The sequence below is a fragment of the Equus asinus genome, chromosome 19 (assembly GCF_041296235.1).
Source record: "Equus asinus isolate D_3611 breed Donkey chromosome 19, EquAss-T2T_v2, whole genome shotgun sequence".
NCBI classification, from domain to species: Eukaryota; Metazoa; Chordata; class Mammalia; order Perissodactyla; family Equidae; genus Equus; species Equus asinus.
The window spans coordinates 22,392,019-22,416,199 of record NC_091808.1 but is presented as its reverse complement, the minus strand read 5'-3'; positions in this window follow the sequence as shown (position 1 = coordinate 22,416,199).

Here is a 24,181-nt window from a genome sequence, read left to right as displayed (position 1 = left end):
TTTAAGTTGAGTAGTACATCGTTGAATTCATTGATTGTAAATATTTATTACCTACGTTGAATGATAAACAGCCTGGTGGGAGAGACAGACACTGTGGTATGCTGGAGCCACTCAAACTGGCTTGTATTTGCTGCCGAGAGACTATTCTCTGCGTCTCTTCCCAATCTCACTTCAGTGACACCAAGTGGGTAGCTTGAAATCAGACATGGTGACAGTATTTACACCATGGAAACTGGCACACACTGAAAATCTGGGCTTTTTGCTCATCATTTACTAGCGTACCACTGCAACACATAAGCATGGCTCACAATGTGATAAGTGCTGAACATGTGCATAGGATACAGTACGAACACTGAGAGGGAGAGTGGAACCCAGTCAGGAGCAGTCACTGAGGCTTCCTTTTTGAGGATAAGTTAACATGTCACTTCCTCTGAAAGGCTTTCCCCTCCAACCTACGTAAGGACAGCCTGCTCCCCAACATCCGCTGTGTACACTATTCATTTCTTTCAGAGCAGATGTCACAATGGATAATTATCTTACTTATTTTTACTTATTTATGTGTGTCCCTTACTAGAAATTTACATTCTAATCTGTCTTGTATCCCTTGCAAACAATAGGCGCTTGGAAAATATTTGCCGAAAATCAATGATAGAGCTATAGTGGAGTCTTAAAGGATGAGTAGGATTTGGCCAGGTAAAAAACTAGCAGTAGGATACTCTGAGCACAGGAAGCAGGAATAGAAAGAGCACTGTGCTCAGGGAAAGAGTGTGTGTGTAGGAAACATGAAGTCCAGGTCAGGGAGTGGCCAGGGTGGTGCTGAAAGCCATTAGGGCTATGGGGGGCCCATAGGTTATACCATGTGAACCATAGGGACCTATGAAGGTCACTGTTCAAATGTCCATTTGCTGAAAGATGAGCATGGGCATGGCTAATTCCAAATTGAGACAGATTTATTTTTAAGTTAGAAAAAAAGAACAATGAACTATCTAAAACACATCTCTCCTCGAGCCCCACATATCAGTGATAAATTGAAATTCTTTGCCCCAAAAAAAGGGACTCATCCTGAAAAGGGTTGTTGAATCTTCCCAAAATTAGAATATTCAAAGTGTGAGGCATTGGATAACATTTAAGTTGAAACAAATAAAGAATCAGGTGAAAGGGATATGTTGGTTTCCACAATGTGCATTATTAAAATCCTTCTGCAGATAATTGTAGTCCCTTGGCAACACTGCATATACCAAATATTCTGAGAAATATATTAAAGGGGTTTCCTGCGTTAATGAGGACACAGAGGATTCAGTTCCCAAGGAGATAAACTGATTTGATTACAGATATGGAGCAGTTACTCCACAGAGAGCTTTGAGTCAGTGCCTCCTTCTTTCCATGTTGCTTAGTCTGTTAGTGGAAGAGATAGGCTCTCCAACAGGATGGAGAAAGGATTAGGGAGTGCAAATGACAAAGTGACTAATTCTGCTGGGTGGAATTAAGGAAGGTTCCAGGGGAAGGTAATGTTTGGGTTGGCCTTGAGAGATGAGCAGGACTTCAATAGACAAAGAAACAGCAAAAGGGGGTACTCCAGACAGGAAGAACACCCTGATCCTAGCCACAGAGGCCTGAAATCAGGGTGTATATGTATTTTTAAAGGCTCATGGAACAGCCACACTTAGAGAAACTTACACAACTCTGAGAAGAACAACTACCAGTGTGCTTTTGCAAAACAACATTCTAATTTTACTTTGGTTTTCATAATGACAAGTGATTCATTAGTTCCTATTACACACAGCAATTTCCAAACGATAAAACACTGAGAACTCTTTCTGGATTATAAAAGTTCAAAAAAAGGGGAACTTGAACCAAATCCACTCTTCCAACTTAGCAAATATGTGACCACAAGAGGTTCTTGACCACCCTGCATGCAGCACCCATCCAGCCTTGTTTGAACAAGCTTAATAATAAGACAAGTACATCTCTGCTTTATAAATACACCAGATCCTCATAGGTACCCCATAACTTATGCTACAGACTGAGATAGACCTCAAGTCAACTTATGCCTATCCAGGCACAATCAACTACATTTGTGAAAAGCACAATTCAGGTGAAACTCACTTGAAGAAAACTCAAAATGTAAAAATAACTGATTGCCAAAATTAACATATTAAGAAGCAACTGTTTTACATTCATTTCAGCATTGGTTTCACTTAAACTGTGAGTTTTAAAATGAAGTTTAATTTACCAAAACCTATGTCATACAGGAATATATTTCGTGTAGAGAGCAAAGTACCCCAGGGGTTGTTTGGTGGCCAGCAAGAGAGACTGATTCTGGCTACTGAAGCTGAAAAAGAAATTCTTGTAAGAATATTGTGAAGGTCACCAAATAAAAGAGAAAGCTGGAAACAGAGCTCAAAAAAGTGTCCCCTTCAAAAAAAAAAGGAGGGCAGCTCCTGGAATCCAGATAGCAGGAATCAGTGGAAAATGCCCCTGCTGATCATCCTTCAGATCTTTTTCACTCAGCTCAAGCTTCAAAGTCTCAGGATAGAAGACTTTGAATGCATCATGGAGAGCCTTTTTTAACGTAAAAATGTGAAAGGCAGAAAACAAGAAAGATGGAAGATAGACTGGAAAATCCAAAATATGTCCATTTAACAGGATTTCTAGAAAGGTTCATAGAGAAAATGAAGAAGATTCAAAGAAGTAACATCTGGAATTGAAAAATGATGCTTGAAGGGGAAAAACAGAAATGAATCTACACTTAGATACTTTGGAACAAAACTGTAGAATGCAAAAAGGAGAAAATGTTAAAATCAATGAAAAAAAAAGACACTTCCTAAAAAGGAGCAATAATTGGACTGACTGCAGACTTCTCAACAGCAACAACAGAAGCCAGAAGAAAATGAAATATCTTCAAAGTGCTAAGGGAAAATAACTTCCAACCTAGAATACTTTCCCAAGCTAAACTGTCCTTTAAGAATGGAGATAAAGGGCCAGCCCCATGACCGAGCAGTTAAGTTCGTGTGCTCTGCTTCTGCGGCCCCTGGGCTCACCAGTTCAGATCCTGGGCGCAGATCTACACATCACTCATCAGGCCATGCTATGAGAACGTCCCACAGAGAAGGACTAGAATGACCTACAACTAGTATATACAACTATGTACTGAGGCTTTAGGGAGAAAAAAAAAAAAGAAGAGGAAGATTGGCAACAGATGTTAGCTCAGGGCCAATCTTCCTCATCAAAAACCATACCTTAAAAAAAGAAAAAAAAGGAGAATGTAGATAAAAATAAAAATAAGTGTTCAGACCAACAGAGAACAAGAAATAGCATACAAAGGCCCTCACAGAATAAAAGGAAATTAAATCGAGGAGAGAATGGGAACCAGAAGGTCTGTTAAGCAAAGTTGGTAAATACGTATGTAAATCTAAATAACATTGAATGTAGGAAAATTATAAGATTTCATTTGGAGAATTTGAACATAAGCTAGATGTAAGACACCAGATGTGAAAAATACAATTATTTACAGTCAAAAGTACAAAGGTCTTTTTATTGGTCAAGATGATTAAGTTTAGACAGTGTAACTCAAGCATGCGCATCAAAAATGTACTGGTAACCATCAAAACAGAAAAAAGCACAGAAGTAGCATACACAAGAATGTAAAACTTCTATATCAGTATATATACTGAGAAAACGAGAAATAAAGAAAATTTGACCAATGCAATCAAAGGAAGGAGAAGAAAGGAAAGAAAAACCATAAAATTCATTTTTAAATCAAATGTGTAATATGTCCTAAGTGCTTTTCTGTGGGACTTTTCTGAGCTTCTATGATTGGTTTAAGAGCAATTGATGGCTTTAATTAATTAAGTGATTGATTAAGCAGACAAAATCATAATCTGTGTAAATTCTTCCTCCAGAAGACACACTATAACACAATGACCGTGAAAGGCAGAAAATAAAGTGTTAGAACAGTATATACCAGGCAAATTCTAAACAAGAAAAAGCTAGTGTATTGATACACATAACAGACTTTAAGTGTTTTGGGGAACAAAAAAGGTCATTACCTAATAATAAAAAGAATAATTCTCCAAGAAAATAGGATAATTCTGTGCATGTTTTGCCCAACATTTTAGATCCAAAACATTTAAAACAAAAATTAAAATACAAAAAGAAACTGATGAATATACAGCCAAAGTAGAATACTTTAATGCCTCTTTCTGAGAAATGGATAGATCCAAGGACCAAAAATCAATGAGAATATAGATGATTTGAACAAAACAGTGACTATGATTGAGCTAACTGAATATACAGAAGCTGACCCCAACAATTAGATGCTAAACATTACTTTCAGGAACAGATGAAACAAACATAAAGTTGACCAGGCAGCAAAGCAATCTCAAGAAATGTCAAAGAATTGATGGGTGATATTTTTCGACCACAATGGGACCAAAAGATAGCCCCAAAATCCCAGGCATTCAGACATTTGAAATTGCCAAGATAATTCATGGGTCAAAGAAGAACTCTAATGGAAAATTAAAATGGAAAGAAATGATTAATAATGAACATTGGAGCTCTAGTTGTATCTGTAATATACATACATATACACATATGATTTTTTCTAAAAAAAAGAGAGGAAGAGATCTGAAACAAAAAGAACAAAACATCAGCAGTTTTTAAAACTGGGTGCTAGGTACATGAATGCTTATTATTTTTTCATACTTGAATTATTTCATACTTATTTTAAACTTAAAAATAAAGCTACTTATTCTTTTTTGCACAAACGTTATGTATACCTCAATCAGTGGAGAAATTAGTGGGGATTTTTTTGGTTGGTTTTGGCTTTGTTTTCTCAGTGAGATAGACAGAACCCAGAGAGAATGCTTCCGTCAGTGGATCCAAGGCTTTCCTCCAACCTGGTCCTCACTGTCCCCATCTCCATGTATCATTGTCACTAGGGGCTCCAGGCCAGCTGCCCCCAGCCTGGACTCTGAGATCACCTTCTGGTCTGTCAAAAATAATTCCTGCTGATGAGCAGAAAAGGCTGCAAAGCCCATCATTTGAAAAGAGGACATATTGTAAAAATCACCCACGGGCAGTGTCAAACTCGGGGCGGACCATGTGGTTGACCACATTTATACTGATCCCTCTTAGACATATTCTATTAACTACTTCTGATATAAAAGCAAAGTCTTTCTATGAGTTGGAGTTTTGGTAAACAGGCTTCTCTTTTTAAAGTGTGTATTTAAGAGTGGTCCTAAGCAAAATTGAGAACTCCCTACTCCCTGTGACTCAAACCTTAGGCAACCCTCGGATCCTCTTTCCCAGTTCGCCCAATTAAATCCTGGCTGATTCCTGCTATCAGAATTTTATACCATTATTGTCAAACTTGAGTAATGTATATCCTCTTTTTGGAGGAAAAACACTCTCAAATTACCTAATGTTGACAAATGACTTTCATTAGAAAGTTATTTAAATATATATACAAATGTAAAACTAGGTATAAACTCATTATGCTAAACAAATGTAACACCAAAACAAATTTACAAATTAGAAATAAAACTATCAAACCAATACAATTCAAATTAGCAAGACTAATTTAATGTGGCAATTTGTGTTCTGCTAAAATTGCACTGCAGTCAGAAACAACTGGCTTCCTGTTAGGTTTGGCCAATAAAAGGTGCTGGAGGCATATTGGGAGGCAGGAGGAAGGAAAGCTATTTGTTCCTTCTCTTGTTCCTTCTCTCCCACCTCCATGGTCCCAGCTCCTGCTGGTAGCTTTCGTCATGGCTGCTGTTTGCGTTCAGCAGCCCTGTTTTCCTGCATCCCCTAACTCCCTCCCCTTCCTCTCAAAGAAGAAGAGAGCCAGAATGTTTAATGTTTCCCACAGAAATAAACAAACCACAGGGCATTCCTTGCTGAAATTCACACCAGCAGGACGTAAGAGGTTGAGTTTTTAAGGGTCTAGACTAGTGGTCCTCAACCCCTCGTGCCTATCAAGAATCATTGCGGAGACTTTTGAGAGATCCTGCCATTACTGATTTTGGGTCCCTTCTAGGAGTGGCTTGCTACTGCCACTAACCCTTGTGTCACCTCTCAATCCTCTATTTGGCTTTTTCATCTCTTTCAATACCATTTTTCTTTGTTTTTTGCTAGTGCCCATATGAAATTCCCTTTATCAAGCCGTCCAACACAAGCTCTCTTTTCCTCACTGTCGCCTATAGATACATAGGTCATACCCAGGGGTAGAGAGAGTTGAAGAGTAATCAGATTTCTTTCTTTGTCCACTTGTTTTTTATACCTATTATTGTACTGTTGACTTCCTTCCTTTTTATACGTCAAAGTGCCTAGAAATAAACCAAAAAGGGAAATCCCCCCTAAAAGTTTATGTTACTGTTTCATGTAGAAATCATTTCTGTTCTCCGAGTTTCCCGTGGCTCCATGAATCATCAGAGGGGATTTAACAGAAATATGTTTATTCCACAAAAGGAAAGCACCTAAATGATGGATGAGCTCTGTCTGCAGGCTCCAATTTGAGGAGAAAGGCTGAGCACCCCCAGATATCTCATCCCCATCATCCCCAAAATAATCGATAATTTACAAGAAAATCTAGATATGCGTTTGCTTTGAAAAATGACATGAATTGTGGCAACCAATTCTTTTTTCCTTCCCAGAGTTCCCCCAATGTTACATGACTCATCAGTATTTTCCTTTGCTGAGTTGCCCCACCAGACCAACAAGGAAGAAATTGATGCCCACACTCAAGTACGAAAGAGCGAGAGGAGAGCTTATCTCTCCAGGGGTCGGGACCAGAGAAAATAATTTCTGATAGGAGGACCAATAGTTCTCGAATGCCAAGTTTCCTGCTTTCTCAAATGTAGCTTTTAAGTTCTCCAAGTACCAGCTTCTACTTTTGTCAGGCGTAGGATATTCAACTGGTTGGGAAAAGTATGGCTTCTCCTGAGAGTCAAAGAGAAATAGGGCTGGAATATTTAATGTTTCCCACAGAAATTAACAGGCCACAGGGCTTTCCTTGCCAATCTTCAGACCAGCGGGACAGGGGAGGCTGTTTTTAAATGCCTAGACCAGTGGTCCAGAGTCATTGAAGGAACTTTTGAGAAATGCTGATGCCAGGCTCCACACCTGACAATTAAAACAGACTCTCCAGGGGGTAGATCCCAAGCATTATTATTTTTTTAAATCTCCTACATGATTCTAATGAAGAGTGAGGACAGAGAGCCACTGGCCTAGATTGAGAATTAGGAGTTAATCTTAAGTTATATGATTATGTAAAAATATAAAATTAATCATATATAATTATTATATATTATGTTATATATAATTGTATATATTCTTTTTATTGAGCTCAGTTGTTTTCTACATAGGGGTTTGTCCACTTTTCTTCTTCATTCTTTGTTCTTTTGAACGACATTGACATAAAAATGATACTAGAGCTATAAGGAACTTGAGATTTTGTTTTGCTTGCCACTTGATAAAAAAAATAACAGAAAAGGAAGAGCCCAATTTCTTTTCAGGGTGGAGGTGCTGATTACAGTGAACCTGCCTAAAGACCAAGTATCAAACCCATGGCCCGGTAACATGGAGAAGTTCACACACTCCACTTCAGCAGCCCAGGATTTGCCGGTTTGGATCCTGGGCACAGACCTGTGCAACACTCATTAATTCATGCTGTAGCAACATCCCATATAGAAGAACTAGAATGACCCACAACTAGGATATACAACTAGGTACTGGGGGTTTGGGGAGAAAAAAAAAATAAGAGGAAGATTGGCAACAGATGTTAGCTCAGGGCCAATCTTCCTCACCAAAAAATAGCATACTTCATCAGTCATCTGTTTTGCGTAACCACTCTTCTTGACATTGTCAGGTTGGTACCATATTATATCAGACACAACCATGTCATTCTTTGTCATGTTAGAAATGTTCTAGCACATGTTGTCCAGAGACCAAGCCTCTTAAGGAGTTGAAATCTTATTGCTCAGTATAGCGTAGCACATTCTATATATGTATCTCCCAAGAGAAAAACCTGGCATAGAATAGATAATGGTTTAGCGCAGGGGTCACCTAAATATTTCTAGTGGCACACCCACTCAGTAAAATATCTCTCAGCACCCCTAAGAGAAGTTTAACATTTTCCCCATAACCCAATGGGTCATATAACATCCCCCTCGAGATGCTCAAACTTCAGTCCAGAGACCACTACACTGGTCTACTGTATAATGTCACCTGACAAAAAGTTTTTACTTTGTGATTTGAGTTGTCCCCGAATATGAATATCCTATCTGAAGTTCTCACTGAGGATTGCACAGCAATACATACAAGGCAAACAGCTAATTTTTCACCATCACCATGAGTTACTTCATGAAAAAGTCTAAAGAAATAGATTAGTCCCAAATGTTTCGCACGGGCAAGGCCTCTGGGGTTCCCAGACTCTGGACTGACCCTCCAAGTAATGTTGCCCAAGGCATTTTACGATCTGTTTGTAGCCAATTCCATAAGTGGTTCAGTGGCCACTGCGAACAGGAAAGCAGTCTGTCTTGCTCAAGTGAGATGCCCTTCAAAACAAAGCACTGAGAAACTCTGGCCATAATTTCAAAGCAATTTTCCTCTCTACAACAAATAGGTGGGAAATACTAAATGTTCTCAATGAGGCGTAATTTATGAGGGAAAAAAACAGAGTATAGCAAGGCCTTTGGCCAGTGCATGGATTCTTAAAAAACAGACACAGAAAGATTTCCTCAGGGTCATTAAAAAGGACAGAGCAGCTGAAACAAGCAAGCGCACGGCAGCGAGTCACGGCAGTTGGAGATTATGCAGTTCCACCATGGTTTTGCAGCTGAGGGAACTGACCTGCCCAAGGTCACAAAGCAGTTTAGGGACGAAGCTGGAAGCTGGTCGCAGACTCCTAGTGTAACCGTGAGCCCATGAGAGCCAGTTCGAACAGACCCCATCTCTTGTCAATAATCAAGAATTGTTTTTCAGAAAATTTGCGAAGTCATGTAGCCAGAGCCCGTGCAAGAGAAGAAATCTTGAGCTGAAATGACTTCAGAACCAAAGATCCTCCTCCCCACAGAACCACAGGACCGAGACATGGTCAGAACGTGGAAGTTGGACTCTCACCAGAAGTGAGGAGTCTGCCACCCAGGAAGATCTGGTTAAAATCCCTTCCCCGTCGTACCATAAATGTTTAGAACCTCACCATAAATACTTAAAGCCCACCAATCAAAACCTGTCCCACTAGCATTGCCTCGGGCCAGCCTGCTCTCCCTAACCTCTTAAATTTCACCCCAAATCCTGAATCAGGGAGACAGATCTGAGGGCACATGCCTCCTGTCTCCATACAGATTGATCTAACAATAAAGCTGTTTCCTTTTCCCAAAAGCTGATTAATTGGCTTTTTTATGTGCATTGGGTAAGAAAACCCCATTTTTGTGTGGTAACACTACCTTGCTGCCCTTTCTTTTAGTCTACAATATAATTAATAATATTTTAATAATAATTGCTTCCTTAATTACTCATTTCCCATCCTCTTTTCTATCAGTCTTAGACAAGAAGATCGAAACATTTCTCTTGTCTTGAATCCTCCTTTCTGCACAAGGACCCCCGCCTTCCCATGGAGTTTTTCACTTTCCCTTCCCGAGCTCTTCCCAAAGGAGAAGGCCCTGTATTCCCGGCTGCAGGGTTCCTGTCTGCCTCGTCGGAGAGTCCTTTTATCATCTCAACGTGTGGGCTGCCTATCTCTAAAAATAAAATTCCATTTATTTGTTTGGTACAAGGAAAATCAATTATGATACAGCTCTCACTGTGGAAATATTCTCAGACAATATTTTAACTGACTCCCAAGTTCTATTTTAAAAGCATCATAACCACAGAAGTGCAGAATTCTGGAGATTAATAGGACTGCCGAGTTCATGCAGTTCTCTACCATTTGGGGTAAACCTTTGGAAATATGACTGCTATCAAAACTCTCCCCAGAAAAATGTACATACAAAGATACATATGCAGACATATAGCAAAATTCATACAAAAATCTGCATATGACATTGAGTACTGGCCCAGAAGCCAGTCTCTAGGTCCCTGGTTAAGATCCCCCTTTACTTGACTGAAGAGAAAACTGAGCCCCCAGGAGAAAAATAATTTGCTATGAGCACAGAGTGAGTTAGTGGGAGCAACAGTGCTAGAATGCAGGTCTCCTCTTCCCAGCCCAGAGCTACGCCATATCATGACAAAGGTCACCATGAGATTTGTCACCTAAACCAGGACACTTTTGAAAGTGGAAAGGTGGGTTACTAATAATTAGGCATGCAACAAGTGTGAACTGGAATCATTTGGGGCAAACCAGGACATATGGTCACTCCTGTCACACCAAAAGCAGAAAGTCTCTTGAGCCTGATGCTTTTTGGGGGGGGGGGGGGGCGGGGATTGGTTCTGAGGTAACATCTGTCGCCCATCTTCCTCTATTTTGTATGTGGGATGCTGCCACAGCACAGCTCGATGAGCAATGTGTAGGTCCATGCCCCGGATCCGAACTGACGAATCCCAGGCCACCGAGTGGAGCATGTGAACTTAACTGCTACGTCACTGGGCAGGCCCAAGCCTGATGCTTTTTTGTGCCAAAGCATCCAAAGAAAGCCAAAATCTCCCAAGATAGAAAAATACGAAATTCCAATATAGCCTCTGAATCTTTATCCCGAAGCACTTTGAAAACCCCAAGCTTCTACCCGCTTCTCTGAGTTCTCATTAAATGCATATCACACATTTCAGGAATACGACATACAAAGGAAATTATTATAACACTTCTTAGCAACAAGATTTAGGTTTTCTTGAGACTTCCCAAGGGGCATCTCAATCAATTTCAGTTTTATCAGCAACACGGTAGCAAACATCAGAACTTCCGTGTTTCTGCTGTTTGTAGAGTCTGATTTACTCCAGAGGTTTGACCGTTTCAGTCTCTGCATAAGGAAAATTGATTTCATTGCGAGGAGTCTCCCTAACAGTCTAAATAATTCATATCAGTCTTGACCTTCAGACATGATCTCAGACAGTAAGAGTGTGCGCTTACTGTCCAAAAGATGCCAAGCTTCCACGTTTCCCCTCGTCAAACAAAGCTGCCCTCACTGCCCCCGCTCAAGGCCTGGCCTTCCTTCTGAAGGGTCAGGCACCTGTGGCCACTCACCTCCTTGTTCTTAGAATGTTAATTTCAAGACTTTTTAAAAAGAGTCTATTTTTCAACTGACTGACTCTTTGAGATTCTTAGCCGAGTCTCCAGTTCCCAATTACATTGTGATAGTCTATCTTGGGGCCCCGACCAGTGGCTCTCACTGGCGGTGTATCAAAATTATGTGGAAAAGTTTTCAAAGAACTTCCATGCTTGGGTTTTACTCCTAGAGACCTCGATTCATTGGGTGGCGGTTGGGCTCAGGCATGGTCATTTTTTCCAGATCTCCCCAGGTGATTCTAACGTGCAGCCAGAGTTGAGAACCTTAGAGAAAAACCAGTGGGAACTCTGTGAGCCATATCAAGTGGGTTGCTTTTTCCCCTAAAGCTGGAGGAGTACAAAGGGATTTGGTTGGTTCATATGGGAGATGAGCAGGTAGGAGGAGAATGATGGCCCACAGAACTAAAGTACCGTCCCTCCGGAGTGCCAGCATATAGGCACTCTCGTCCACAACCCCCTGTTTCAACCCAAGTATGTCTTGGGCATCAGCAGTGAGGATCCTTGGAAGAGTTTTCTCCTTGACGCTCAGGTGCAGGAAATATCGCATTCCTTCATTTTCTAAGTTAATCTGCAAATGGCTCACCCACCTCTGCCAGGGTTGGTAGGGATCTAACTTTAATGGTTTTTTCATACAACTCTTCCCTGCCTCTTTCTGCCCCTACTCCCTCCACTCTCCCTATATGTCATACACGTCAAGGATTATGTAGTCCAAGAAAACTGAAAGAAGGCCCCTTTCCTCGCTGTTCCCCGCATGTGATCACTATCATCCCTGATGTTTATTCACAAGGCCGCTGGTGAGTGCTACCCCTTCCCGTTGGTCAGGCCCTGTTGCCCCCAGCAAAGTGGCAGACACGCTCTTCATGCTGCCCTTCAGGCTTCTTCTGGACCAAAACAGAGCCATCATCCTCCCTCCTGAGACCCTGCAAATTCTGAGACAGTGCCTTAGAAAAGGATCCCAGTATCTGCTTCTTGAGATAACAGCAAAATCTCTTTCTCATCTTCCTGTTTCCAACAATTAGTTCTTCACCAAAAGTCTGCACCTCCTCTTCTTCCCCTTCCTACCATCCCCTTGAAATCTGGAATGATTCAGCTCCATTCCTTTCATTGGACCCTCTTGAAGTCAAACTAATTAAATCATTATCTATTGTAAGTAGACACTACTAGAGCTAATACTTCTAAAAAGAATGTGTCAACAGAAGGGCAAAGCCAGCAAGGAAAACCCAGGTCCCGAGAAGCAAACTTAGCAACGTGTGTCTAGCTACGTCCAGGAAAGAGACAGATTCTGCACCAGGGGCACTGGAGTGTGCTTGCCACCTCACGAGAAAGGTATTCTCAGCTGAGAAGCAGGGGTACTTCATACAGTCTCCCCATGATCTGGATGAAATCTTACTCAAGATAGTTCCATTACCAAGGAAACATACGTTTATTCATTCAGCTTCCCAGGGAGCCTTGATGTGGAGAAGATGACGGTAGCAGGGCCAGGGGTGGGGCAGGGTGTGGGGGCAGGAGTGGTGCACCAGGGACTGAAGATGCAAATATCCTGGTCTCTCGGATTGGATCCGCCCCTGAAAGTTACTAAACCAGTGTTCTATTTTGCCATTAGTTGCATGCAAAATGAATTATCCAAATCCACTAGTAAGTCTGATTGTTTCTGGGTATGTAATGTTTTACTTCTATACTTGCAGGAATCAGGCTAAACAAACTTGTGAGGGCTTTTCATAGCCAACTATTTGGGCTTCCCCAGGAAGCACCTTCCATCCCTGGTGTCTGCAGGATTAATGCCCATAGTATCACCCTAGGTCTTATCCCCTTCTTAGAACTTCTGAGCAGATGAGGGGCACTCCTGACTCTCCAGCAACTGCCTGAAAGTAGAGAGTGCAGAAAATGACAAATGCACTTTCTATAGCAGAGGCACTCAGATGCTGGGCCTTGCAGAGTGCAGGAACCATCGGGATCCTGGACACCTTGAGTGCCACCCAGAGAACTCTCTGTATGTCCTCCAGGGCCTGGCATGTGGCAAATAATCCACACTGTTGGATACTGTGCACATTTTCTACCTAAATGGGCATCCCGGTATCTCAGATTTAAAAACAGCCCAGCAGTTTCAATGTGCTAAAGCAATGCCAATGGACAAATAGACCCGGATATATGCTCATTCGCAAGGAGTGCCCCAGGCCTCAGGGCCTTTGCATTATATACATTGGGACTCACACCTGCTGGCACATGAAATTTGCCAGCAAAGCAACATTTTGACCTAATAGACGAGGAACTTTCTAGACAGAAAACAAAATGCTATTATCTAGTCTTAGAGACCTGCTTAAGCCTCACAGGTCTGTGGTCCTGAGGTTTAGATCAGCCCCATGACTGGCTGGCGCACAGTTCTCGGCCATGTCTGCTTCTCCATCTTTGACTTTACTTTTGTAAACAATGCAATTTTCTAACCTGGGTCGTTTAGGACAAATCATTAATTTTGGCCATCAAACTGTTTTTATAGGTAAATTCTGAAACTAGAAAATGTTTACTTCTAAAGATTACCTAAAGATTAAAGTTGACTCGCCGTCTGCTACAGTGCTACAAAGAAGAACAATTCTATACCCGGAAGGTGAAAGAATACATTTTTGAGCTGCTACTGTGTACCAGGCACTTTGCTTTATATACGCTAACACGTTATCTCCTTCAGTGCTTTTGACTCTTTATCTCAAATTCACCTGAACTCTGAGGAATCATCCCACAATTTACAGGTGAAGAAACTGAGGCACCAGGACACTGAGGTACTCGGAAAGCTAGTAATTGAGAAACCCAGAATTCAAAATTGCGTGTCTGTGACTCCAAACTCATGCTCTTCTCTTTTTTGTGGTCACAGAAAAGCATCATAATAATTTCAGAGTCAATATTCTCAGGTGGAAGTGGGGGACACAAGGCTACATCTATTTTCTCCTAGTATAAAAAGACAGAAACAAGTCAGTTATCACCTCGTGCCCATGTGGGGGACTGGAATTGGCCACCCCAAGATATGTCTCTTTGGCATGAGGATTATTTGGGGCTGGTTACTTTTAAAAACCACAGACAGGAAAGAAACTCTGAAAAGTAGAATTCACTTACCCTTTGTTAAGAGACATCTACATTGTAAAGGAAATCTCCATCTGTAAAGGTATATTCCTCTCTGTACCAGGAAGGATGGATGACCTTATCTCTAGAAACTCTCAACAATGTGGAAGGCAAAGACTCAAGTCTGCATAATAACCTGACTCTTGTTTACTGTACTTGGCTCGTAATCTCCCATGATTGATTCTCCCTACCCTCAACATCCTCCTTTGTCTTTAGCTGAGGGTGATATTTACGGTGTTGGCTTCGGCCATTTTGGTGAGTTATTCAGGTAGCCTGAGCTTCTCCCATGTATACATGTTATAAAGCTTTGTTTAATTTTCTCCTGTTATTCTGTCTCATGTGAATTTAATTCATTCTCCAGCGAGAAGGACCCAGAGTGGGTAGAGGAAATGTCTTCCTCTCCTACACCCACAAGGAATCACAGAGTGGGTCTCTAGATAGGTTGTGTGATGTTGACTGATCAATGCAGTGTGGGACGGGGCAGGACAGGGCACATGTTGAGGGGATCAGGGACCTGGGGAGTTGGTTGGTGGGGACAATGATGCAAAGAAAGGGAACATTGTGAGATACACTAATACAAAATATTCAGAAGAGAAGTGTTCCTGTTTCTCCTGGACTTGCCTCATTCTTTTTGTAAGTATTCTTCCCTAAACCACATGTGTAAATGCCACAGGTGGAATTTGTTCAGTTATGTGGGCATTCCTTCTAGTAAAAGGATGGAGACAGACATTTTGAAATCCGTGAGGGAGCCAGGGAGGCATCTCAGCCAGATATCCCAAGCTGAAGATGAATGTCTTATTTTACAAAGTAGATTTCTAGTTGTATGCACCTCTTTTACTTGATGTTTTTGTTAAAAGTCTAGCCTTCAGTGAGAGCCTTTAAGAATATTCCAGCTGTGCTGGAGGAGCTGAGATGCATTCTGGGCTTGTGTGTTAGGAGAGGCACAGTATCACATGAGGCCAGCATGATCTTGCCTGGTGTGAGTCTTGGGGTGAATTCCGAGTTCACATGTCTGACCCTTTCCTGGGGACTGGCCTTGATTCACAGAGGTGAGTCCCAGATGCCACGTCTTTGCTTGGTGATGTGAACCAGGGTTGATTTGTTCAGAGGTGAATGCCTAAATGAAGCTAGGCAAGGCAGACTGTCTCTCCTGGGGAAATAAAGCTTTATATTAAGAGAAACAGCCATTGTGGGTCATGGAGTTGAGCTCCAGAGTGTCCTAAACTGGAGAGACAGGAACTCCTGCCATTGAGATCCTTGCAGCTACCCTACTGTTCACTTTTCTGGGGCTTGGGTTTTAAGCTCAGATGTTCCCAGTGAATTTTTCTTTTCACTTAAACTAGACTAGACAAAGTCTGTCTCCTTCCCTATAACCACATGAATTTTAATTAAAACACAGTGGTGGTAGTCATTCTTTGTAGGAAATCCCCAAGGACAACGCAAATGGTGGCTTATAAGAATTAGAACTGTAGGCTTGATGACTCTCCCCTCTGTAGATTTACCATACAGTGAGAACTCTGGAGAATCACCTAAGTGAAATAGGAGTGTGCTTACTAAGGTCAGGGTGTATCCCACAGGGCAAAGTCTGGGGAGAATTAGCCTCAGGGAGGCGGGAGCCATGATGGACAACAGACGAACACCAAGGAACAAGACACACAAATTGATAAGCAGGTAGCCCAACTAATGGTCAGAATAAGGGAGGTCTGGCAGCAATGAACAGAATTTTAGCCAAGAGCTAAAGTTCAGAGGAATGACCTCAGGCTTAGACAAACTGAAACTCAGGGCAGGGACACAAGTCCAGGGTGACAAGACAATGACCTGGTCACAGGTCAAAGCAGAAGTCAAGTTACCAGAATTGGAGCATAAGGTAAGAGCAGGAGAATTCATCAGTGCATGACCTACACTGCTGGACTTCTTAATTTCCCAACAAGCCACATGTCTAGTCCCAGAGTCAAGAGAGTAGGGCTGAGGCTGCAGCAGGGGTGGAGCATAAACAAGCAGGGATCTGGGGACTAGGATTCCAGGGCTGACACTGTGATCTTCCAGCCCTCCTCTCACAATGTCACAGCCCCGGGGGTCTGCTCAGCCCCCGAACTGCCAAACAGAAAGGGTAGCAGGGGAGGATGAAGTCAGTCGGGGAAAGGGGGCCCTGTCAGCCTGGGCACCCGTCCTCCACGTAGCAGCGTGCGGGGGTGGAAAAGAGGGAGGACTGCGTTTGTTTGTCTATTTCTTCATGGCAACTCACAAACCTAACCAAATACAGATAAAAATGAAGTGCATGAAAACTTTCCTAACTTCCTGACTCAGAAATGTTACTAAATATGTAGATCAGATGGAAGCAGAATCCCCAAGTCGCTCTTACCAGTCCTCGAACGCTGGTTTGCCTGTGCCCTTCCAGATTGGAAGTTGTCCCAAAGGTCGCCAAGTGTGCTTGCGCTATTGCTCAGTATTTCCTAAAGTGAGCCAAATGGAAACCCAGCATTCACCTTTCCCGCCTCTCCCCAGCTCGAAGGAACCAAGCACACCTGGAGATGCTTAGTCAAAATTTGTGATAGATTAATTTACTCATTATCCCACTTCTCTCTTTAGTACCTTCTACCATCCTTCTCCTCATTTGCCCCTGTGACAGGACATGACCAGGGTTCCCCAGAATCAAGGATAAAGCTCCAGTTCCTATGGGGTGCATGCTTCCGGTGGGCTAAGACCAAGGTTCAGCAAGGAGGGCATGGATGGGTTGGCTCATCTGTGGGAAGGACAGGATTGGTCACACATTCTGAAATAGATCTGCAAGCATCTTCAGGATTTATCTGGTTCCAGTGTACAATGTCTGATGAGTCTTGTTTATTTAGTAGTTGGCAGAGGGGAAGGCGATTCTTAATGAATATTTCCTTGAGAGCCCTAGGATTGTGTTTAACAATAGTTCATCCCCAGAATTTAGCTGTGCTTAAGAAACTGTCTAGGGAGCAGGCAGAGAGGATGGAGGCAATTGTAAAGCAGAGAGGATTTCGATCAGATGGTTTCAGAGAACTCAGTCCAAGGGTCAAAAGAATTTGCCACCAAACTTCACAAAAGAAATAAAAACTTCTCTTTTCTTCCCTTCTTAATCCACCTTACTGAGTGTGGGCTTCACAAACTTACTTTTTTTAAAATATTTATTTGGTAAAGCTGTGAGTCACTAGAAGAAGGAAAGAAATAAAGATAAATCAGGTTTCCACATCTCTTTGACCCCGCCTATAGCATTTTCATGCTGAGGGGAGAGTGAGGACAAAGCTAAACAGTGAGAACTGGTGCCTTCAAAGCTCCTGTGACAGGAGCTGTCTTAGTCCGTTTGGGCTGCTGTAACAAACATACCATAGATGGGCTGGTTTAAACAACAAACATTTATTTCTCTTATTAGTTCTGGAGGCTGGGAAGTGCAAGATCAGGGTGCCAGCATGGCTGGGTTCCGGTGAGGGCTCTCTTCCTGGTTTGCAGACCAGCCATCTTCTTGCAAAGAGCAGAGAGAGGAAGCAAGCCATCTCATGCCTCTTCTGATAAGTGCACCAATTCCATTCATGAAGGCCCCACCCTCATGACCTAATTCTCTCCCATAGACCCCACTTCCTAATGCCATCGCATTGGGGGTTAGGATTTCAACATGTGAACGTGGAGAGGACGCAAACATTCAGTCCATAACAGGGGGGTGTCTGTGGCTTTGACTCTTGGCTTCCTTATGCAAAGCCCTTGGACCAGTGCCTGGCACAGAGCAAGTGCTGTATATTTGCAATTCACAGGAGCATCTGCATTAGTGTTTGTATCTTCAGAGTAGAACTCCCTGTCCACAAACGGGTCAACTCCCACCTTTTCTCACACGCTTGCCCTCATCACCATACAGGGGCTTATGGCCTACAGAAATTTACGCAGAATGCTCTGCTTAAAATCATTGTTTCCACTGCTGAAGAAGTTAAAAAGGATTCTCTCCTTTACGTAGCTCTTGGAGAGAGAATTTAGGATTAAATTACTCTCAACTATTACTACCAAGAAAAAGAAAAATGTGCCGGCTCGCCTCACTCCTGTCCACTCTTACATTTCATGCATCTGCTGACCTGATGGAGCTGGCAAACCCCTATATTTCACTTTTCATTTCATTGATTCACTCATTCAACAGTTTCTCTGCTGATTCATGGTCTCAAAGTCAACTTGTCAACCTTTTGCCTCACCGATTCTGGAACGTTGGGCAGAAAAGACAGTCAGTGCTGGCTATACCATGGTGAGAGAAGAAAAAACAACTCATTCCTTGCCATTTTCCTGCTTTCAATGACATTTCCAGGAATGAAGTGTGGCAAAAAGCTGAGGCAGCCTGCCTGTGGTCAAAAACATGTTTTTGTGCTTTGTTGCTGCATGGGACCATAGGCCCCTCCTGGAGAGGCCCTGCACCCTTGAGGAGTCTGTTCTCAGCAGTCATGGCCCAACTACAAATGACTGAGAAAGGCAGCCGTCAACAATGGAGCAACGGCAAAGCAAAGCACATGGGTGTTCCATGATGGATTTTGAGCCTGAACTACCAAACTTTATTCATTCCCCTTAAGTCCAGGTTTCCTTACCCAATAAACATAAATAAGGTCATTTTCTCATTATTTACAACAACTTCAAGACTCCCTTTCCAGGGAATCCTCAAAGGTGCTGATATTTTATGTGCTTTCCTGAGTTGGTTGGTCTCTGCCTCCGCAGGCTCAGGCCATCAATCTCTTCTCTGTCCACGTGCTGCCAGCCCTCAAGGTTGGGGAGGAAGGGAAGGGAGGTATATACTCCCTCCCTGCTGCCTGCTCCTCGGGTGGTCAAGAGCTGCTTCCTTCACACAGGTGAGAGCAGGCTGTAGCTTCTGACAAAATTAGTTTAGAAAAGTCTTGCTACTCCAAGTGTGGTCCATGTACCAACAGCAGCAGCATCACTGGGGAGTTTGATAGCAATTCAGAATCTCAGGTCCCACCTCAGTCCTCCTAAAACATTATCTGCATTTTAACAAGGTCGTCAGGCAATCCATTTGCATATCAGAGTTTGAGAAGTATGAATTTCAACACAGAGGAACTTTCCTCTGCATGCCAGGTATGTACCATTTGCCCCTCCAGATTCACTCTCTACTTTCGTCCACCCTGTTCTCTGCCGGAGATACTGACCTCTATGGACCTCATTGATGAGCCTTCAGTACTCTCTGGCTGCTGGTTACATTTGGCTAATGTGAAGCCCTAGCAGAAGACCAGAGGATGGAGGAAAGTGAGGCTAGTCTGACCTCAGGGTGGCTGTGACCTTCTCCATTGCTAACTGCCCTGAGGCCCAGACAAAAGAAGTTTGTCCGGTTCTGTCCTAGACCTGCTGTTGAGGATTCGATTTCCTTCCCCAGGAACTGCCTGCTTCCGTGTATTAATAGTAGTGTGAACATCCACTCTTTTCAACCACTTTTGTGGTTTCTCTTTCAGTCCCAACAGGGCAGCAACATTAAAACACAGTGGTCTAACATTTGTACATTTCCCAACATGCCATCATTTCATCTTAGAGGGCGTCCATGTCAGACATCAGTAGTCCCGTCCAGCCTGATTAGTGAAAGCCATAGATTGTCCCCATTGAACAGTGTTTCCTCCAGCATGAGAGTTGGGTCTGCATGTCCTTCCAGCCACCATATCCATCTGAGCCCCCAATCCCTTCAAAACAGTTCAGACAAGAAGAGACACTTCTCCCCATGAAGACCCCATCATTTCCCACTTACAATCCATTCTCCAATCAGGGGCAAGACTGCTCCTCCTAAACCATAAGTCGGATCCTGTCGCCTTCCTGCATAAAACTTTCCATGGATTTGGTTTGTACTTAAAATATACGCCATGGTGTGGCAGGTCGGTCTCCCCAGGAAGCAAATCCTGAGACAGAAGTTAGTATACAGAAATTTATTGGGGGGTGCTCTCAGGAGCAACTCGCATGGGGGACACGAAGGAAGGAGGATCGGACAGAGAAAAATTGGGCTGCAACACAGTCCCAGCAGAAGCCTCAGTTGATCCAAGAGCCAAGATGACCATACAGCGTCATTCCTCATTGCAGCAAAGGGGGCTGAGCCTTTGTATCTCAGTCCTTGCTTGTGGGCTGCCCTGGGGAAGACGGTGTGACCTTGGACGACCAGGCTGTTTTCAGCCAAGGGTAATCCCCAGAGGGAGGTCAGCTGCCCCTCGTTCTGCCCCTACTCATGGCAGCTGGACAGTGAGTGCTCCAGTGGCAGAAGTGGTGGGCTGGGAGTTGGATTTGGATGGCACAGCACAGTCTACTACACACGGTTGAGGAGGCCCTCTAAGACCTTGCCCTCCCCACCTCTGCAACTTCATCTTGTCCACCCCCACCTGCTGTCCTCGGGTCACACTGGCCTCAGGGACTTTGTACTTGCTGTCCTTCTGCCCAGACCACACTCTCCCTGGATCTTTACATGGCTGACTCCTTCTCTTTCAAGTCTTAGATCAGAGATCACAGCCACAAAGACAGCTTCTCTGACTACCCTATTTAGACTAGATCTCACACCTCAACTACTTGTGGCCATGATGTCATGTTGCTTATTTCTTCCAGGGAACTTACTACAAAATGGCATTCTTTATTTATTTGTTGAACTGCTGCTGAAATGTCTCTTGAGGGCAGGGACTTGGTTGTTCTTCTCCATCTCTTTCCCCCAATGCCTACAATAGTGATGGGAACATAGTGAGTGCAATGAATGAAGAGAGCATTCTAAATCGGAGTTGTTTTTATACTTTCGTGTTTTTAGAGACGTGGTTTCCTCTGACAGAAGTGCATTGTCTTCCTTCCTAACAAATTCCTACACAGCTCAAATATCAGCCTCTCTGTAAAATATTTCACCTCTCCTCATATGACCATCTTCTCACCCTTATCCTGCCACTCTCAGCTCTTGTGGGGCTAGCGCACCACCTAGCACAGAGGAGGCAACAATAATAGCACAAATACTTCTTGAATGCCTCGTATGTGCCCAGCATTGTTCTATGTGAACAAAACAGACAAAATACTTGCCTTGTGAATTTATATTCTAGTTGGGGGAGGCAGACATAAGCAAAATAAACAAGACAGTTGTACACTATTGCAGAAAAGGAAGATAGAGAATACTTGGTGGTATCGCAAAAATTAAAGAGGGTCATCAGAGAAGACCTCACCGAGAGCTGGTAAGGTGTAGCAAAGACCCTGTGAATATCTGAGTGCAGACTGTTCTGAGCAGAGAGGTCAGCAAGAGCAGTGGGCTTGCGGTCAGAGCAGGCCTGGCTTCTCCAAGGAGCAGCAAGGGAGCCAGTGGGACTTGAGCAACATGAGTAAGAAGAGCAATAGAGAATATCTGAGAGGTAACGGGGGGCCAGATCATGGGGGGTCTTGCAGGTCAACATCAGTCAGATGGGAGCCATTGGAGGTTCTGAACAGAGGAGTGACATGACCAGACTTAAGTTTTTGGAACATGTTATATGGAGCAAGCATGGAAACAGAGAGACCTGTTGGGGCCACTACAGTGCCCCAGGCGAGAGATGGTGATAGCTTGGACATGGGTGGTGTCAGTGGAGGTGGTGAGAAATGGTCAGGTTATATATATATATACACACACATATCTTTTTTTTTTTCTGAAGAAGATTAGCCCTGAGCTAACATCTATGCCAGTCTTCCTCTACTTTATATGTGGGTCACTGCCACAGCATGGCTGACACATGGTATATGTCCGCATCCAGGATCCAAACCTGCAAACCAGGGCTGACAAAGGGGAGTGTGCCAAACTTAACCACTATGCCGTGGGGCTGGCCCCAGTTTCTAGATATATTTTGAAGGCAGAGCCATCAAGATCTGTTCATGGGTTGCATGTGGGATGAGCAAGAGAAGTCAAGGATGACTATGTGGTTTCTCCTCTAAGCATGAAGTTGCCCTTCACTGAGATGGCTAAGATGGCAGGAAGAGCAGATTGATGAGGGAGAGTAGAAATCAGGGATCTGCCATGATGTTTGACATGTCTAATAGACATCCAAATGGAGATATGAGGTTACCCACAAAGTGGGAAGAAAACCTGGGATCCAGATGAAGAAAAGATTTCAGTGAGAATGAGGAACTGCAGCAAATGATGTGACAGATCAACGAGAGGCTTTACAAAAGGTGGTGAAAGCAAGAAGCTTTCAGCTGCAAGACCAACACATGGATTTTACACCAATACATTCTTGGACAATGCTCAAATTCTAGACGACGTACGGACTTTCACTGTGTTCTATGACAGCTGCAATTGGAAGTCTCCCTGTGCAGGAAAAATAAAAGCCAACACATAATGGTCTCTGTTTTCTCCTTCTTTTCCTTCTCTCTCTTCTGCCTCTTTCTTCTCCTTCATCCTTTCCTTCTTTCTCATCACTTTCACTGCTTTGTGTCTCCTGCCAATTCCATGAGCTTGCCAATGGCCGCTCCGGACATTCTCACCACCAACCAACCAAAGAGTGCTGACCCTCTGCAGTGCAACCCAATTAAACACAAAATAGATCTAGCCTAAATATTTTTTTTCTCCTCCTAAATTGACTTTCCTCCTTTCAGAGTTTTGTGAAAATAATTAGAGGAAAATATTGAGTGCCACTTTACTTTTGTTTTTTGGGAAGACCAGGAAGCAGAAGAGAACATTTCACAATATACAATTAATGTATAAAATTATTTCAGATCTTGGAAAGACTGGAGGCCATTGTTTTCACTATATAAGAAGAAAATGGATATATTTGAGAAGGCAACTGGATTCTTCTTGCGTCTATTCCTTGAGAAGATAAAAAATGCATTATAACTTTCCTAAGAGTTTTTGGCAATAAAAGTCATTTTCATATATTCTTTAATTGGCAATGGGTATACAACAAAGTTTAAAATTATTTGGGCTTCCATTTTTAAAATTATCTCATTGCTTACCAGTACCCATATTTGGCGTTAATCTCTTCCATTTGGAGCATTTCTTAATTTAAATGGAAAGCACTGATTTTAATAAATTGTAAAATGAGTTATTACTGTACCTAAGATTTTTTTAACATTAAAAAATAAGAAAGCACTAGGTCACACTGCAATTGGCAGGAATTTTTACATAAGATAGTAGTGTGTTGTACAATTGATGCCATCTTAAATTTGATCGTTACAGTACTATAAGCCTAAGTTTATGTGTATGCATTTAAAAAGTAGATATAATGTCATTTACATCAGTAGTAAAAATAGGTTAACAATTTAATATCAAGAATCTTCCATATATTTGTAAATGAAGCTTATTTATTTATTTATTCCTTTGACAAGTATTTTTCAAGAACATGTTTGTTAAAGGCACACATCAGTTGTGCCGAGTACTAAGAATATCATAGTGAACAAGACACACTTAGTGCCTGCCTTAGAAATTTCAGTTTACCTGGGGATCTAGGCAATAAAAGAAAGAATTAAAATAAAGTGCCATGAGTGTTATTATAGGAGAAATTAGAGGTACAATAGGAATATAGAGCAGAGGGATCGAACCAAGGAATCTCTGTTGGATGAAGTGATGTTTTGGACTTAATCTAAGAAGTAACAGAAGATAGCTATATTCTTAATTCCATATTTATTTGTGATTTACCAAGCATCTTTTGGAAAACATATATTGCTATCCTTTTTTGGAAAGAGAAGCAGGAGAAATAAATGGTAGGTATTCATGCTACTCACACTCAGTTCTGTCATCTGAGGCATCTACACACATCCCTACAGATAAAAGGCATTGTCTATTCTGTGAAACCAACATATCTCATAGAGATGTTAACCAAAGCAGCAAAAGTTGAGAGGTACAAAGTAGGATAAGTCAAATATTAGGTGCCACCTGAT